General features: G+C 56.8%; 2 protein-coding genes across 2 annotated transcripts in view; one reads left to right on the plus strand and one right to left on the minus strand.

Annotated features, from left to right (window-relative positions):
• LOC138922852 (odorant-binding protein 2b-like) overlaps window positions 1-13,946 on the minus strand; it is a 64,749-nt gene that overhangs the window by 12,658 nt on the left and 38,145 nt on the right. The gene's annotated exons all lie outside the window — the stretch shown is intronic.
• LOC138922850 (olfactory receptor 2AE1-like) overlaps window positions 3,075-13,946 on the plus strand; it is a 36,065-nt gene continuing 25,193 nt past the window's right edge. Inside the window, exons 1-2 of the mRNA XM_070259309.1 lie at window positions 3,075-4,293; window positions 4,647-4,766. The gene's annotated coding sequence lies outside the window, so the exon portion shown is untranslated. The remainder of the gene's footprint in view (window positions 4,294-4,646; window positions 4,767-13,946) is intronic.

Raw genomic sequence — 13,946 nt, forward strand, 5'->3', positions numbered from 1 at the left:
GATCCTCCTCCCTGGGAGTGTTACTCATCGGGACCAGCTCTGCTCTCCAGGTTTTCCTGGACTCCATCTCCTCAGAGGGAGGTGTACACAGAGGGGGACTGAGGGCCGAGAAAGCAGGGTCCCCCTCCCCACTCCCAGGTCCTTCTCTTCCTGTCCCAGGAGGGCTGAGGCCTCGGGAGCCTCTCCTCCCTGCTCCCCACCTTCTCTACCTTCAGAGCTCCTCGGCTCACCCTCTGAAGAAGACCAGGGAGAAGTTTCCAGGTGGGAAGGCCTCTCTGCATGCGAGCCCCAGAGAGGACAGGGACCCCACAGGGCTGGGCTTTGCCCCTCAGTCAGCTGGGACCCTCTGGGAGGCAGCAAGGCCTGGGGCCAAGGCCTGGGCTGGTGGCAGGTCTCTAACCCTCCCCACAATGCGCACCTGCCTGGTCTCTCCTGAGTGTGTACAGGCCTGCACGTGCGCAAAACCGTCCAGACCCCCAGGGATGCGTGGAGCCCATCAAGTCCTTGTGTCTGTCTCACTGCCTGGTTCTCCCTCTCCACTTTCTGGCTAGTTTGTGGCTCTGTTCTGGATCCAACCTCAGGCAGCTACAAAGTTGATCTTCCATGGCAGCTTGCCGCTGAGATGGCTACAGTTTCCAGAAATGCTCAGGGGCTGGGGATTCCCCACCCGTGCAGAAACCAAGTAGGCAACTTCTGACAGGGAAGCAGCCGCCTTCAGGCCTGCCATTGTCACAGGGCCCTGACACTGAGGGTGTGGGGTCGGGAGCTGCCCTGGGTGAAAACACCACAGACTCTCATTGGTCTCCCTCAGCCTCAGGTGCTCCTCAGTGGGCTGTGTGCCTTCGGTCTCTTGGCAGAGTGCTGACCTGGTGGTTTTCTGCCAGCTTCTCCAGGATGGTCATTGCTGTGCGGGAGGCGGATTTGCTGAATTCCTCGCTCCACCATTCCGTTTGTCTTGCCAGCCCACCCTGAGGACGTTTGGAAGGCACATCCTTCCAGCAATCTGAGCACCCAAGATGGAGACTCCGGGGCCTGGAGGATTTTGAGAAGAGCTGGTGGGAAGGCAGTACTGCAAAGCTTTTTGCTTCCGGAAAGCTCTCTGGGGTCCTCAGCATTTTCCTGTTTTGCATCAAAATCCTGAGATCTTGAAAATGCCAGCAAGGTTACAACGTGGGCCCCAAAAACCACTGTATCTGGGCATCCAACACCAATCAAATATTCGGAATTGCTTGTCACTTGAGATGAGTGGAAAGGAATCGGGCAGGTGGGGTGGAGGGGTGGTCTTGGACCCCACTTTGTGTTGGAAGGACAAATGCCATGCAGATGAGTCTTTCTCTGGGCAGAAGGGCGGGACCTTTGTGGAGAGCCCAGCCGCAGACACTGCTGTGGTCGCACTCCTGTTCCCTCAGCCCACCTGAGTGCCCCTGCAGCTGGGAGCCAGTGCCCAGGAGACTGATAGCGGCCCCCTGCAGTGCCTGCATCCCTCCTCCCTGCCTGAGGGCTCTCCTGCCCCATGGGCCCTTCCTCTCCTGCAAGGCTGTGCGGCCTTTTGCAGGAATGCCCTGGGGTGTTCCCTCCACCTGAGGGGACCGAGCCAGTCCAGGCAGGACCTGGTCTCCTGCTGGGACAGAGTGATGCTCACCACAGTGGTGCTGGTTCTTCAGGCCCCGCTAAGGCTTTAATCCTCCAGGCTCATTCCCCGCGTCCTCCTTCAGGCTTCCTGGGAAGACCTGCAAACAATTTCCCCTCCATCCTCCTCTGCATGGGTACCAAACTCTGCTGAGACGCCACACTGGCCGTGTCTCTGGACAGGCTGTACAGCCTGCTGGACTTGAGCTTCCTCGCCTGGAAGATGCTGACAAATGGCCTCCCTCAGGGAGTCATCGGGGGGACCCAGTGTGTGACGATGCAAACCACTGCAAAGAAAGACGCCAAGTGATCCTAAGTGAAAGTGCCAGCCTTGCAAAAGAAGCAGGAGCTCATGAGACCCAGGGGGGAATGCGGGCAGCCTGTCCCAATGGCAGGGACAGTCCCGGATGGATGAGGGTGGCCTCGCAGGGCAGGCCCCCGAGCAGCAGAGGAGCCATTGGATGAGGAGGGACCAGGACAGAGGCTTCCAAGGAGGAAGATTGAAGTGCTAGGAGGTGAAAGAGGCCTTAGGAAAAGTGTGAGCCCTAGAAGATGTTTCCTCAAATGCCATTGTTGGTCAGAAAAATGGTGTCACCAAGCCCCAATCCATTGAATTTCTTCTTTGTTGGTTTTAGGAATCAGTGCACACTTGTAATCAGAGCCCATGTTTTGTTCAACATAGGGCATATTTCTTTGTCCTAACTTTTCCTTCTTTTCTTGTTCTAGCAGAGGAGCCGTGCACGTGTTCTCTCCATTCTTTCCTGTGCATGACTGGCCTCTCTGTTCAGAAGCGGATTGCTGGTGCTCATCACTCCCCCTTACCCGAGAGATGGCCGTCTTCCATGTCACACAGCAGATGTGAACCGCGGGGACAAGGGTCACGCCGGATCACACTCACTGGTGAGGTCACATTGCTGGGTGCACAGCAGGGACCAGAGGATTTGGGCTGAATGAGTGAAAGGTATGAGTGAGAGTAGAAATGAATGAATGACTGAGTGAGTGAGTGAAGGAAGGAAGGAGGGAATGAAAGCCTCAGTGAATGAGTGAGGGAGTGCCTAAAGCCACAGCAGCTGGGATCCACCGAGGAGGAGACTTGATTTCTGGTGGGCTCCGGTGTCACAGGGCAGGCCCTGGACAGCGGCATGGAACGTGTCCAGCTGTCCTTCCGGCTCTGAGCCCCTGTCACCTGCAACACAGAGTTGCCTGGATCTTCTTCAGCTCCACCTCAAGGAATGCTGGCTATTCCTGGGGACAGGGCAGCAGGAGGGAAGCCGAGGAGGGACTCCCTGGACCCTGCACCCAGGAGGACCACTGTGAAAGCCTGGCAGGTGGTTCCCAATGCGCTCCGGACACCAGGCAAGAGATCCACAAGTCCTTCCTCAGCGGAGTCTCCCAAGAGCCCGTCACGAGGCCCAGTCATTTCCTCATTGCGCAGAAGGGGAAGCTGAGGCTCAGGGCCTCCCCTGCAGTCGCCAGCTAGAGAAAGGCTGAGCATCGCCCAGGACCCCTGTCTCTCCGGCCCGGGGTCATTCTGCCCAGTGTCCCACATTGCAACCTCCTGGAGCTCAGGGCTCCTGTCTCTCCTGGGGCCTGCCCCATTCCGGCCTCCAGCCCTCACTGAACTCGAGGCCCAGGGCCATCCCGTTTGCCTGGGGCTGGGGTGGTGACCAGGTTGGCCAGCCACAGACACTGTGGGCTCTCCGAGGACCAGGACCAGCCTATCCCCCCACAGGATGAGGTCTCTCTGGGCACCAGCACCAAAGATTGTCAGGACTTTAGGGAAAAGAGGTCGTTCCTGGTCAGGGGGGCCCATGGGCTCTAACAGGCACTGGCTTCCAGTCCTGGCTCTGCTCCTCTGTTGGGCACAGAGGGACCCAGTCTCTTTAAGCCTCGCTTTCCTCATCAGTGAATTGAAGACCAGAATCCCTCGTGCCCCACTGGGCTGCCAGGAGGATTCGGAGAGACAGCTCATGTGGCGAACAGAGGTGTGGTCTGAGCTCATGCCCAGGAGCCGATCCTGCTGACGTCACCCCCAGGAGAGCCCCTGGGGCCCTTGGCCTCTGCCCACTCTGTTCTCCCACCAGGCATGCCCGACTCGCTCTGACTCCTTTGTTTCTCTGGAATAACTTTCTCCACCCCATCCGGTGCCATGACGGTCTGCCAGTCCGGGTGGGATCCAGGCCCCCGGCCCAGTTCTCCTCCTGGGATTCCTCATCATGGGAGCTAGTAGCTGTGGAGCTCTTCGAAGGAGCAGCCACTCCAAGTGCAGCCTCCGTGAACTTGTCTCACACCACCACGGCAGGTCGGCTGCCAGCCCAGTGCACAGGGGAGGAAAGCGAGGTTCGAATGGCAGTCCCTTGCCAAGGTGCCCAGGGCTCTCTCCCTCATCCCTACTAAGCAGAGCCCCTCCCTCCCAGAAGCAGAGTCTGCTGGCTGTGTGGACCAGGGGCTGGCACAGAGCCTGAGGCAAGGGTCACTGCTAGAGGACCCTAGCTCTGCTTTGTGCTCAATGACCTTCTCTAAAGCCCCCAGCCCCAGGCTTAGAGCTCTGGCACCTTCCACGAGGCCTCCGCCATACCTTGTCAAAGTCCCTTCTGCTCACACGAGGTCCAGCGGGTCCTGCGCATGCAGCTGAGAACGAGCCCTGGACGGAGCACGTTCGAGGTGGTCCCCGTGACTCTGTGCACTGCCCTAGATGTGCTTTCCTGCCTGGAGGATGGGGTTTGGAGGGAGAGAGAGCAGGCAGGATTGTGCGGGCCCTCCTCATCCTCTGTCCTGGTCAGCTCAGGAGAGTTAGAGGCCGGGAGGGGCATTGGGAGGCCAAAGTGGGCTAGGGAGGTGGAGGGTGGGACCAGGGATGAGGCCAGCAGCAGGACCAGGAGGGCAGGAGGGGAGCCCTCTAGCTGGGCAGATCACCCCTGGTGCCTTCCTCACCTGCATCCTAGCAGCCAGTCCTTGTCCATCCCTCCCTGAGTTCTCTGCCCCAGGCTCTCTGCATCCCCACTTTCCCAAAGCAGGCTCACAGCAGAGAAGGAGACCTCGAAGGTCAGAGAGTGACCGACAGCGGAACACCGTGTTGACATCATGCACCAGAATCTCCCCCTCTGGGGATATGTCCTCCAGGATCAGAGATTGAGGTAGGCTGATGTTCCCATCAGCGTGAGGAGGGGAGAGGAAAGTCAGAAACGGGGCACGTTCCACATCGGGGCCATTTGGAAATTCGGATGCCGGGATATCCAAGAGGAAGAGTGTTGTCTGACCAGGGTCCGCCCGTGAAGAAATCAGATCCAGAGGAGCACACGCCCTGCAGGCCTCCGCACTCAGCACCCACAGGATGCACGCACTCTGACGCACACACCGGCATATCCATGTGCACACACGCAGCACAGGTGTGAATATGCATCACCCCACACACATGCACCCCCGCGCACGGGCACACGGGCACACGCACACACACACACACGCCCGCGTGCACACACACGTGGACACCAAGGGAAAGGACTGGAAAGGTGAAGACCACCTGTGAAGGGCACTCCTGAGTTGCCACTTCCTTAATTCTTCAGTCTCTTAAAATTCATTCTTTTACTACAATAAACGTTCATTGTCTTGGAATAGAAATCTTCAAAAATAGAAACTAAAGAATGTACTTTATTCCAAAGATGGATCATCAATGGATTTCATTGAAGCTGTGATATTCACCTTTTTAGAATTAGGAAAGGAAGACACGCACATTCTACAGAACTTTCGACATCCCGCCAGGAGCAGATAAGACTGGAAAGTCGCGAGCCCCGTGAACAGTTTGGTGCATATCTCCCTGGCGCGGTTGCTCTCATTCTGTCTCCTTCTGTCTGTCTCTCTCTCACACGCACATTCATTTTCATAGATGTCTGTCTCCCTGTTGATGTCACATATCCGTGTTCTGACGGATGGGCCGCATGGGTCCCATTGCCTCTCCATGAACCTGAGTTGTGTTCCCAGCTCCCAGCCATTGCAACCAGTGCTGTCATGACTACTCTTGAAAAGATATCTTGGGAACCTTGGGCAAGACCTCCTGTGGGCCACACTCCTGGCATTGGCACTGCCAGCAAAGGTGGGGTCCTGGGGAACTTGGAAGGGTCCTGCAGGCTATTCTCCCAGAGAGCAGTGCCCTTTCCCCCTGCTCTCTAGGGATCTGCGGGGGCCTCTGCTTCCCCAAATTCTCACCAGGCCTGGTCGCAACCAGACCAGAAACCTGGCAGTCTGCTGGTGACCAATGCCGTCTCCATGGTGTTTACGTTTGCACGTGTCCTCTAGGGGAGGTCGAGCATCTCTGACATATGCCGTCCCTATGTCCCTATGTATCGCCTCTCGGGGGAATTGCATGTGTTTACTCTCTGTCCCTTGAAAACAACGACTTTTGGGAGTTCTTTGGTCCAGAGGGAGGTTGCACCTTTCTCTCACCTTGGTTTAGGAGGAATGCTTTCGAGGTTCTGGTTTGTCTTTCCAGCTGTCTCCCTTTTTCTTGTTTGTGTTTTGGCCGCAGGAAGAACCAGGCACTTCCTGTGTGGCTTGTGGCTCTGGTGTCCCCCTTAGAAGAGCGGTCTGTAGCCTGACATAATGCACATGTTTACTAAAAGGGCTTCATTTGAAGCATCTAATCCATAAGCCATTGGGACTTTCCTATCAGCTGGGAAAAATGCTATTCAAGTAGAAAGAGAAATGAAAAATCGATCAGTGCTTCTGAAAATATGGAAGCAGACTAGGATGGCCACCTATTGCATGACACCGCTTATCGGATACATCCAGAAAAGATTGACCAAAACCTGCCAGAACACAGAATAGGTGTTGTCAGGGAGCGAAGGAGGAATGAGGCATGAGCGCTTTGGGAAAAGGCTTCCCTTGTGGTGAAGGGAATGTCCAGCAAGCGGACAGTGGTGATGGAGGCCGAGCATTGGGACTGTACTTAACGCTCGGGAATTGTACACTTGAAAAGGAGAAAATGCAGAGTTCTTAAAATATAAATAAATTTATTTTACAATTTACATAAAGACCAAAGAAAGACAAGAAAACGAGCAACATAAACGGCTACACAGACATACAGGGGAAGCAGGGAGAGGAAGGGAGGTCGTGGTGAGGGAGCAGGTGGAAGGGATGGGTCAGGAGCTGGGGATGAAGGGGGTTGGAGAGTGAGCTCTCCCGGGGACAATGCTGGGGCCTGAGCGGGCTCCAGGGCTCCAGGAGGCTCTGGAGCAGGGGATGGCTCTCCCTGCTCCCTGGCGACCACTTCAGCCTGCCCCGGGGCACTGGCAGGAGCCAGAGCAGGGGATGGCTCTCCCTGCTCCCTGGCGACCACTTCAGCCTGCCCCGGGGCACTGGCAGGAGCCAGAGCAGGGGATGGCTCTCCCTGCTCCCTGGCGACCACTTCAGCCTGCCCCCGGGCACTGGCAGGAGCTGGAGCAGGGGATGGCTCTCCCTGCTCAGCTGGTTCCATGAGAGCCGGCTGCATGGCTCCTGCCCGAGCCTGAGGAGGGGCTGGCTCTCCCCGCTCCCGTCCTGGGGCGCTGCTTGTCTCCTGCCCTTGTGCAGGAGCTGCTGGATGTGACTGTGCTCCCCGCACACGGGCTGGGGCCTGTGCTGGCTCTGATCCTTGTGCAACAGTCCCTGAGGACGGCAGCCTTTTCCCCACGCCTGCCGCTACGCTGTTCCTGCCCAGCTTCTCCTCCCTCGGGGAGCTGGACTCCGTGTCCTGAGTGGACCTCTGCAAAGACAGTGACCAACAGTCAGCCCAGAAGCATCAGAGCCCTGCTCAGCTGCCCCTGCTCTTTCTTCTGCCCTCTGCGCCTAATGCTCCCACATCAGGCACCACCCTGTGTCTGCGCAGAATTCTCCCCGGGATGAAACAGATAGACCTCAGGGGCTCGGGAGAAACCTCGGGCAGACGGTGCTGCCCGGCACTCCACGCCCCACCCGATCAGCCATGAGCTGGGGTGGGAATGGGCCCGGCCCACCAGGCTTCTAACCCCTCATCAGCCTGCTCCTCCTCGCGGTGGTCCACTCACACAAACCACCCTTCCACACACACACACACATGCACACACACACTAACACACACACACACACACACACACACACACACACACCCAGGGAGGGGACGTAGGGCTGTGCAAGTGGGACCACAGTGGTGGCCTGGCCTGGATTGGCCCACCCCGGGCGTCCCTGTGTTACCTCTGTGTCCCTCCGCACGAACGTCCAGAGACGTCTCGAGCGCGACAGGAGCCCGCCTTTGCGTCCAGGGCGCTCCTTGCGGGCTCTGCTGAGGCTGCGGCCCCGGCAGATAGGCAGACAGCAGAGAAACATGCTGCTCCTTCTAGACGAGTGCTAGACGAGTGAGCTGTTGGGGGCTGTCTCTAGGAGCTGGGTGCCTAGAGACCAGGGTTCCAAGTTCTCTTGGGCCCAGTGAGGTCGCTGCCTGGGGTCCCTTCCCTAGGCTTCCTGCTCACACGAGACCTCCCTAAGGGCCCCCTGGGCCGCTGACTGCTCACCCTCCATCCCAACACCACGGCCATCCACAGTTGCACCAACACAGCCCATCCCACCGCCCCCGAGGAGGCCTGGCTCGAGTCAGAAGCCAGCGTTGGGGACGCAGAGCTGGTCAGACCTGGCTCCTCCTTCTTGCCAGTGATGTCCCCCTGGACAGCCATGTGCCTCTCAGGGCCTCCCCATGCCCCCATGTGTGCAGTGCGGGTCGTTTAGTACCTACTTGCTAAGGGTGTCTTCAGGTGTCTAAACCTATCAATCCCTCTAGCGCCTGTCAACCCATGGGCCGCTACCCCGTGGAGCTCCTGCCCAGACTTAGCATGGGAAGGGTTCCACAAAGGGCTGGGTGGGAGTAGGCTCCAGGGCCCTGGCAGGAGTCGGAGCAGGGGATATCTCTCCCTGCTCCACGGAAGAGACTTCAGCAGGCTCCAGGGCCACTGCAGGAGCCAGAGCAGGGGTTGACTTTCCCTGCTCTGCAGCAACAGCTTCAGCTGACTCCACAGTCCCAGCAGGAGGCATAGCAGGGCATGTCCCTCCCTGGTCTGAGTCCATGGCTTCAGGCTGCTTCAGGGCCCAAGCAGGAGCCAGAGCAGGGGATGGCTGTCCCTGATCCACAGCCAAGGCTACTGCTGACTCCACAGCCCCAGCAGGAACCAGGGGAGGGGATGGCTCTCCCTGGTCTGAGGCTGCAGCTTCAGCTGGCCGCACAAGCGCCAGCAGGACCCAGAGCAGGCATGACTCTCCCTGCTTCCTGATCATGACTTCCAATGGCACCAGGGCCCTTGCATGAGCCAGAGCAGTGGATGGCTCTCCATGCTTCATGGCCGCGTATTCACTCGGCTCCACATCCCCAGCAGGAGGCGTAGCATGGGATGGCTCTCCTTGATCCAAGACCACCACTTCTGGCCGCTCCAGGGCCCTGGCAGGAGCTGCAGCAGGGGATGGCTCTCCCTGGTCCACGGCCACATCTTCAGCCGGCTCCACAGCCCCAGCAGGAGCCAGAGGAGGGGATTGCTCTCCCTCGTCCGCTGCCGTGGCTTCCACCAGCTCCTTTGCCCTGGCAGTCACCTGAGCAGGTGGTGGATCTGCCTGCTCTGTGGCCACATCTTCAGCCGGCTCCAGGGCCCTAGCAGGAGACTCAACAGGGGGTTGCTCTTCCTGGTCCGAGGCCGCCACTTCAGCCAGCTCTAGGGACCAGGCAGGAGCCACAGCAGGAGAAGGCTCTCCCCACTTCCTGGCTGTGTCTTCAGCTGGCTCCACAGCCCCAGCAGGAGCCGTTGCAGGGGATGGCTCTCCGTGCTCCCTGGCTGCAACTTCAGCCGGCTCCTGGGTCCTGGCATGAGCCGGAACCGGGGATGGATCTCCATGCTTGACGACTGCATCTTCAGCTGTTTCCAAAGCTCCAGCAAGACCCAGACAGGGGATGGCTGTCCCTGCTCTGCAGCCAAGGTTTCAGCTGACTCCACAGCCCCAGCAGGTGGGGGAGTGGGGGATGTCTCTCCCTGGTCTGTGGCCATGGCTTCAGCTGGGTGCACAGCCCCAGCAGAAGCCGTAGCAGGGGGTGGCTCTCCCTGCTCCCTTGCCACACCTTCAGCCTTCTCCCGGGTACTGGCAGGAGCTGGGGCAGAGGGTGGCTTTCCCTGGTTTCATGGCCATGTCTTCAGCCGGCTCCAGAGCCCCAGCAGGTGCTGTAGCAGGGGATGGCTCTCCCAGCTCCACGCCTATGTCTTCATCCGGCTCCACAGCCCCAGCAGGAGCCAAAGCAGAGGATGGCTCTCTCTGCTCCTTGGCTATGGCTTCTGCTGGCTCCAGGGCCCGGGCAGGAGCCAGAGGAGGGGATGGCTCTCCCTGCTCCGTTAGTTGGGACTCAGCCAGCTGCAGGTCTCCTGCCAGAGTCTGTGCAGGGGATGACTCTCCTTGCTCGGATGGTGGTGCCTCAGTCGGTGGCAGGTCTCCTGCAGGAACCTGTGTAGGGGAGGGGTCCCCTGGCTGTGATGGTTGGGCCTCAGCTGGCAGAAGGTCTCCTGCAGGAGGCTGTGCAGGGTATGGCTCTCCCAGCATGGATGGTGAGGCCTCATTTCCCCGCAGATCTGCTGCAAGAGCCTGTGCAAGGATGGCTCTCCTTGCATGGAGGGTGGGGTCACGTTCGGCTGCAGATCTCCTGCAGGAGCTTGTGCAAGGATGGCTCTCCCTACATGGAGGATGGGTCCTCAGCTGCTTGCATGTCTCCTGCAGGAGCCAGTGCAGGGGATGGCTCTCCCTGCTCAGTTAGTTGCGACTCAGCCAGCTGCAGGTCTCCTGCCAGAGTCTGCAGAAGACTCTCCTTGCTTGGATGGTGGTGGCTAGCCTGTGGCAGGTTTCCTGCTGGAGCCTGTTCAAGGATAGCTCTCCCTGCACAGAAGGTGGGATTTCAGGCCCCTGCAAGTCTCCTACAGGAGGCTCTGCAAGGATGGCTCTCCTTGCATGGATAGTAGGGCCTCGTTCGGCTGCAGATTTCCTGCAGGAGCCTGTGCAGGGGATGGCTATCCCTGCTCAGATGGTGTGGCCTCAGCCAGCTGCCGGTGTCCTGCAGTAGCCTTTCCAAGGATGGCTCTCCCTGCATGGATGGTGGGGCCTCAGCTGGCGGCAGGTTTCCTGCAGCATCCTGTGCAAGGACGGCTCTTCCTGCATGGATGGTGGGGCCTCAGCTGGCGGCAGGTTTCCTGCAGCATCCTGTGCAAGGACGGCTCTTCCTGCATGGATGGTGGGGCCTCACTTGGCCACAGTTCTCCTGCAGGAGCCTGTGCAGGGGATAATGTTTGGGGGGGAATGACACTCTTGTGGCAGAAAAAGCTTAAAAAAACTAGCTGCGCCAGACTGTATCCCAGCACTGTGTGTGTTCCAGGCTGCCTTTGTCTTGCTCACCATTTTATTTTCATCCCTGGGGCAGTGCCTGGCACATGGTAGGTACCCATAGTCAATACTTAAATCCATAAGTGAATGCAAACAGAAAGTGCTGTGAGAGTAGCAAAAGAGGAATTGGTAAGTCTCCCAGGGTGGAACACACGAGAGAGAAGGCATCGTGGGGGAGGTGGCAGGGGAATTTACCAGGTAGACTGGGGATGGGTGGCAGGAAAGGTTCCATGGCGAAGGGGAGGGGCAGGGGCAGGCTTTAACTGCTGAGAGCATGTGGGGCTGCTGGAGTCTGATCTGCTTCCAGGGCAGTGGTGTGGGAGAGGCTGGAGGACAGGTGGAGAGTGAGTGATGCAGGATTTTGTGGAGTTGGGGGAGGAGGTGGTGAAGGCCGCTTGGGGAGCTGCGGGCGGCAGACACAGGTGGGGAGACGTGTAAGGAGAATTGACTGGATTTGGGGCTTGATTCGATGGATGGAGTGAGCTAGAGGGAGTCGAGCATGACTCCACAGGCCAAAGAGCTGCTGCTGATGTTCTCAGCCCAGATCGGGGAGTCCCAGAGGAGGAATGGGCTTGGGCTGGGTGGGAGCGGGAAGCGAGGAGGAGGTAGAGAGTGTATCTGCTTTTAGGGTTGCGGTAGAGTGTAGTGCTTCTGGCACAGGCTTCAAAGTCACATGGATGCGAGTTCACGTCCCTGCTTCCCCAAATAGTAACTGGATGACTTTGGACAACTTACCAACCTTCTCTGAGATTCAGTTTCTTGTTAGATGGTCTTGGATATTGTCTTAGCACAGTGGCAGGCATGGTAAGCAGTCATTAAAGGTGCTTTTCATTAGGCTGTAGAAAAATAGATCTGGAACTCAGTAGACTTTTGGGGACCGGACATAACAGTGTATAGTCGAGAGTGAAAGTCTTGGGAACAGATGCTGCCTCCCAGGGGAGTAAATAGTGAGGAGAGAAGAGGGCAGAAGACAGACCTTGGAGAAGGCTTCCAGCACTGAAGGGTAAGGAGTAGAGGCTGAGCTAGTGACACAGATTGGAAGTTATTAGAGAGGAGGAAGAGATGGATGGGGAAGAGAAAGTCTCCTGGAGGAGGGAGTGTTTCCTCAGGGATGCAGTGGGATGGAGGAGCTCTCGGGTTTGCTCCTTAGGATGTCGGGCACCATCCTTTAGCAAGAGCACTTTCTGTGCAGTGGCACAGAAGCCAGGCTGCAGTCGATTGAGAAAGAATCCGATGTGGAGGCCGTGTGGGGCAGCCTGCCTGGATCCGGCCCCATCAGGGAGCATGAGGGAATGCTACTGTGCTTTGGGTCCATCGACTAGGACACTGGGCTTCCAGAGACTTCTTCTCATGAACCTCCGCTCTGTCTGATAGGTTGCGTGTGGTCAGGACCATAGGCTGTTGCTGAGGGATAGAGGAGAAGTCTGTTCTAGTGGATGGGGCACAGATGGACAAACAGATAGTGCCCTCACACCCCCTTGGGAGGGGCCGTATGCAGCTGTGAGCTGTAGGGCTCTCAGGGGCTGGAACCACCTGCCTTCCTTTCACTCTTCCCTCTCCCATCACTTCCTGGGGAACAGTTCTCTTTGTGCGGTCCATTTCCCCTCAGCCCCAGCTCCCATGGACAGGAACTGCCAGAGGGTTGGACGGGGGATTAGAGCCTCCCCTCCACAAAGGAGTTCTGAGCCTTTCTCTTCAGAGACACAGGAGACTGCCTGACGCTTTCAAAGAAGACACAGGGGCCACCTAAAGGGAGCTCAACTGTAGCTGATTTGAGAAGAATGTGATCAATGAAGGGAAGAATGAGCGACAAGCTTTCTCAGCCTTGTATGCTGAATCTTTTTGTCTCTGATATTTGTCTGAGGGAGGGCCATTAAATTTAAGATGAAATCTCATGTAAGTCCTCAATAATCCCACCACCACATGAAGCCGTCTTTGCCTCATTGTCTCCTGTTTTCCCCCAGTCCTTCTTCCTATGTGTCCATCATTTACACTGCAGTCTTAACCTAGATGTGGCTTTCTATGCTTGTTTTATCATTTCAAATTACAGAAACCATTTTTCCATGTTGGTAGAATGTTTTTTCTTTGCTGAGGAGATTTGCCCTGAACCAACATCTGTGCCAGTCTTCCTCTGTTTTGTATGTGGGTCACCACCACAGCACGGCCATTGGCAAGTGGTGTAGGTCTGCAGCGGGGAACCAAAGGCAGACCCCTGATGTGGAGCACGCCCAACTTAACCACAAGGCCATGGGACCACCCCCATGTTGGTACACTTTTCACAGTTACAGTTTTTAATGTTTGCATGATATAGCATCTTCTAATCATTTTATCCATGACTTACTTTTAGGTATAGAATACATTATTATTAACTATAGTCATCTTTTTGTATATTAGATCTCAATAGCTTATTTATCTCCTAACTGAGAGTTTGCACCTTTTCACCAACATCTCCTCGTTCCCCTCTCACACCCCCGCTCCCTGGGAGCCACCATTCTACTGTCTGTTTCTATGAATTTGAGTTTTTCAGATTCCACATATAAGTAAGACGATGCAGTAATTCCCTTTCTGTGTCTGGCTTATTTAACTCAGCATAATGTCCTCCAGGTACATCCACGTTGTCAGGAAAGGCAGGATTTCTTTCTTTTTGAAAGCTGAATAATATACAGTTGTGTAGATGCACCACATTTTTTTGTCCCTTCATCCATGAATAGCCCCGTGGTTTGCTCCCTGTGGTGGCTGTTGTGACAAATGTTGTGGTGCACACATGAGTGCGGAAGTTACTTCAAGACATAGATTCTGTTATCTTCCGATGTGCCCCCAGCTGTGGGATTGCTGCATCATATGACAGTTCCACTTTTAATGTTTGGAGAAAACTCCAAATTGTTTTTACGTAATGGCTGGACTAACAA

This window comes from Equus caballus, unplaced genomic scaffold (assembly GCF_041296265.1).
Source record: "Equus caballus isolate H_3958 breed thoroughbred unplaced genomic scaffold, TB-T2T haplotype1-0000016, whole genome shotgun sequence".
In the NCBI taxonomy this organism is placed as follows: Eukaryota; Metazoa; Chordata; class Mammalia; order Perissodactyla; family Equidae; genus Equus; species Equus caballus.